Raw genomic sequence first — 5,310 nt, forward strand, 5'->3', positions numbered from 1 at the left:
TGCAACAAATCTTTCAGTGAAAATAGAGTTTGAACTGAAGAGCTAGTACTGCACAGCTATGAAACCAGTGAGCTGTTTCTGTCTGAAATATACCTTGCTAAGTAAGCATAAATGAATACCAAGACAATAAATGCAAACAGTCAGAAACAAAACCCAACAAACCAAAAACCTTATCAGTAAAGTAGGTTAAAATGAAAGGTATGAAAATGTGAGGAAGCTCAATTTTAAAGGGAGACAGAACAAAAATTATAAATTAGGTCTGAAATGGTTCAACAGAAGGTGACTGGATACTCCATCTAAATCATCTTACTTCCTGTAAGATTTTTGTGAAAGTCTTTCCTGCCTAACCCAGAAAATCAATTTGCTATGTGAGCAATTTGCCACATATATCATACTTACATATTTACCCAAAGTGTGGTTTAAAAAAATCATTTATGAAGCTAATGTTTGCAGCTTCAGGAAACTGGGCCACAGAGAAAAAAAATTATTTACTGGAGAAAGATGGAGATAAGTATCAGCAGAGCATCCCAGAGAGGGAGGAGCCTGAGATTGAGGGACTAGTGGATGGAGGGAGTGGAGATGCAGACTTGGGGAGGATGGAAGAATGAATGACACAGAGGGGGTAATCTGAGCAGCAGGACAAGAATCCAGAGTGCCTCTTAAGGCCCTGCCAATTCATGTAAAACAACTGCAGCAAATTTTATTAAAAAGTTAAAATTGAACAATGCCTAATAAATTAATACCTTCCATAAATTCAGTGTTTGTTATGGCTGGATATCAGGTTGAGTTGCAGGAATTGTGCTCAAGAGTCAACCAAGTAAAGGAAATGTTGTTGATATTCATATAAGCAGTAAGAATTAATTCACATGATTTTATATTGACAAAGGGAGAGCGATTAGCATGAGTCTTAAAAATGCTATTTCTGAAAATGGGTAAATAAATGTCACTATTCTTACAATGGACTATGAGTGCAACTATTAACATCATGTTTTGAAAAATAGTTAAAGATATGGAGACTCAGGATAAAATGGGTAAGTGGAAAACAGCAAGATCTCAAAATTGTATATACACAAATAACATCCTATTTGATTCTTTTTTCCTCTGGGTTGTGCTGTCTTCACCTGGAATACACCTACTCCTTTTTAGGTGGCCTCCAATTCTGCTTGGGGTCTTCATTGAATAGTACTTCCTCCACGAAGCCTTCCCTGACTTCCTGTCTTTGTTGGGTGCCCCTGCTCTATACTTGTGTGGTTCCATCTTCTTGCCTTATCACAGGACTTATTACACTACATTGCAATCATTGTGTCTCCACTGGACTACAGTTTTTAAGTGGATACACTCTGACTATGGCTATCTTATTTACCAATGAGTGCTTAGGGCACACTTGACAATAAATATTTCTCAAATCAATAAATGACAAATTAATATTGCAGTGCAGAAGAAAGCAACTTCTCACGGGCAGTCCTGGGTGTATAGGCTGATCATTTTTTATATATCCTGCGGGTAACCTATGTCATATCGTAGCTTCAGGTTCCCTCCATTATGGAGGTCCATTGCTAAGACAGGAAGGGGAAAATGAAAAGGAAACTCAGCCTAAAATTCAGCTTTTATACCTTCTTCAGCCTGGACTGGTCAGAGTCTGAGAGTGCTTTCTCTTCCATGACCTCCCACTTTCCTTTCCTGCAGAATCACATCTTTAGCAATTCTCTAAACTCCTGTAGTGCTGACACATGCCTGTTTACTAACACCTGTCTCAGGTTGTTCTGAACAATCTGTTCCTTTGTATTTGTGGGTCCTGTCTCTGTTGTTCTGTTTCCAGCATCTGGCACAATGCCCTATAGAGTACCTGGCCCTATTAAAGTAAGTCAAAACCTGGAGGGTTCCCAATGAGGAAATCAGAGGTCAGATTCAGCACCTCACACAGGGTGTGAGGAAGCAGAACCGTACAGTGCCCTCTAGTGGCGTCTCTGCACAATGGAAGGAAAAAATGTGAGCCTTGAAAATGCCAACAGAAAAAAATATACGTCAGATTACATTTTTCTCTTTCAGGCATTCCCTAATCTTCTGTAAATTTTTCAGAAACATTTTTACTGAAGTACACATTCAGAATTATCATAAAATTCTACCTACGTGCTATATCATGCAAATTATTAGACAAATCCACATCTTTTAAGAATTTTGACTCTTTGCATAAAATAAAACAAGTACTTTTGAGGCATTTGATCAAACATAAAAAACTTATCCAATTTTCTTGATACTACATATCTTTAAGCTATTTTCTGAATAGCCTGAGTCATTTCTATGACGTAGTTAAGAAGGATGAAGTTCAATGTTATAATCTAGGAAAGGCAACTTGGATCGATCAACACAAACTTATACCTTGCTTGTTTCATGACAGAGAACCATTCATTTTTGTCAATTACCTACCTCTCAACTATTTCAGGCTTAGATTATTCCTGAAAATGGTTGCATGCTAGTCTGATCTGCCAGTGGAGAAGTCTGCTTTTCGTGTTTTGCATGGAGGAGTGGAGAACAGGGGAGGGGCAGGAAAGTGGAGGCACAGTGGTTTATACTACTAGCCTCCTTGGTACCTCATCGCCTTAGAATTGTCCAGCCTGCTTTGCCAGAGTAGTCTAAGAACTTTCCCTGACCTTTGTTAGTTTATCATTTCAAAATCTTTTAAAATAAAAAAACAACTACAAGGTAAGATAAATCTAATGCTCAAAATAACCCTGTTAGAGAGGCAGAACAGTTATTAGCATTATTTTATATATGAGCAAACTATGGAATGGAAAAGAGATTATGAGTGTATTACTTGATTTGATTTGCCCTAAGTGTTTTTTAAACATATTGATTTAGCGCCAACATTTAAAAAGAAGGTATATTTTAATTAAAAATCAGGAATTGATTTAATTAAAAATTTGGCTCATCTTACAGGAAGATCTGGCAAGAGTTAGCGTGCAGTTCTACATTGTGACAATCCATGAGAGCTAAGGACTGGCTGTCTCTTGGGACAAATAGGCTTTCTTGAGTCTGGTAAGTGCTCCACTTGATGCTTGCTTCCATTTCTTAGATTAGGTTCTACTGTGGTAAGGCCTCAAAATCTCAGTGTCTTACAGCAACACTGGTTCATTTCCTGCTCACATTACATTTCGTCGATGATGGTGACAAGTTCCAGGATCTAGACTGAAGGAGCCACCCCCATTTGGAATATGCTGTTCTTGTTGCAAACTGGGGGGAAAAGGCCAAATAAGGAATGGCTTTTAATGCTTCCTCTCAGACATGGTATGTGTTATTTCTTTTTCTCACGTTCTATTAGCCAAAGTAAATCAGTGGCCAAGCTGACCTCAATGGGACAAGTAAATATAATTCCTCCAAATGGAAGTCCTGCAAGTGATAGGTCAATGGCGCGGATATATAAAACACTTACAGGAAGGGCCCTAATAATTGGGAGCAAAAACACAATCCATCACATTCATTTATAATCTTTCTAAGCTTTTGGCATTTGGGTTTGGAAATCTAATTTATTTAGGAGTCTTCTTCAACACCTTCTAGTGATGAGATTTCTTTAACCCAGTTTTCAGTTTCCTTTCTTTAAAATTATAATGAGATGTGATGTGTGTTGAAGAAACCCCAGAAGTGAGAAACTCTCATCACTGCAATGGTGACATAGACAGTGAAAAACTGTTCCCAGTTGCCTCTAAATCCATTGTGCTATACTGCTGGAATCAGGTATCATACATGATCTTTCTGCTGAGAATTGATAGGTCCAGCTTGTTCTACATCCAAATAATAATTCAACACATGATTTGTGAGCACCTACCGGGCACTGTGCCAAGTGTGGAAGACACAACCTTCAGTAACTCAAGTTTTCCTTCAGGAACTGACAGCTTAATTGGGAAACAAATTAAGAAGGCAATTGCATTATGGAGTGTCAAGTGGATGATAGTAGTAAGCAAAGGGTGTTATAAGAGTACATAAGAGGGGTACCTAACTCAGACTTGGGGTTCTGGAAAGCTTTTCCAGAGCAAGCAATGAGACCTAAAGGATGAGTAGACAAGTTACGGGAGAAGTAAGAACATTTTAAGCAGAGAAAACAGCATGAGCAATGGTCTGATATCAAGAAAGGGAGAGATAGTGCAAGAGTACACAATGTAGTAGTTTTCAAAACTGTTTGAAATTTTAATCTCACATTTGTTCTTTTCAATGTCTAGGATATCAATTCATTCTGCCGTTTACCTTTGTAAACATGAATTTAGCCCTGGTTCTCTATATGAATACTAGAGGAAGTATATTGATAAAAGAAAAGGAACAAATATGTAGTCATTTCTAAGATTTATTTTTATTAAAATGTAACACTCACAAACTGTGAGTGTATAACTCATATATATATATACACACACATATACACACACACACATACATGAGTATATGTGTGAAACTGTCACTTAAATCAAGACATAGAACATTTCAGATGTATTCCAGAGATCATGGTGGATGGGAGGCAGGACTGGATTGCAGCTCCCACTTGGACAGACAAAGCAGCATGTGGAGGCTTGTATCATGAACTTTGACTGCAGGAATAAATCAGGAAAGCTGAGAGAACCCACAGACCCTCTGAAGGAAGTGGATTGCTCCTGCAGGTCTCAGGAGACACCCCAAATGCTGTGGGAGCCCAGACTGCAAACTGTGGAAGTGGGAAAGGGGAATAGTCAGCTCCTGAACACACATCCTCACTGGGGAACCTAAAGGTCTAGATCACAGGAGAAGATTTTGACCTTACTTGGAACTGAGTCAATTTAGAGAGCCAAGTGACATACACTGCTAGAGAAAGCAGCGTGAAAAGCCCTGTGGGCTCACTGGGTTCCCTAGCCATCCATTTCTGCCTTTCCTCTCAGGGGTCCTTGAGGAGGGTTACCAGAGGCACTGGGAAATGGTCACAAAGAGAAGGAAGCTTCCAGCTGAACTTTGTAACAATTTGAACAGATTGAGAAGTCTCCTGGCCAGAACTTGGGGGAGGGCATGAATCCAGTGTGCAGACTCCACAGGTGGGGAAGTACCAAAGCCCTACTTGCTTTTGCAGCTGGGAGGCTGGTAGCCTGGGGCAAATTCTCAGCCCTGCTCACCCACTGCCTGGAAACAGACTCAGTGCTGTTGTAGGGGCTATGGTGGGAGTGAGACCAGCCCTTTGGATTATGTGGGAGCTGGGTGAGGCCTGTGACTTCAACTTCCCTGACAACCTGCATGGGATAAAAATCAGGGATAAAAATCACTACAGCTCTGCTCTCAGGAAGCCACATCCCTAGGAAA

This window comes from Pan troglodytes, chromosome 3 (assembly GCF_028858775.2).
Source record: "Pan troglodytes isolate AG18354 chromosome 3, NHGRI_mPanTro3-v2.0_pri, whole genome shotgun sequence".
NCBI classification, from domain to species: Eukaryota; Metazoa; Chordata; class Mammalia; order Primates; family Hominidae; genus Pan; species Pan troglodytes.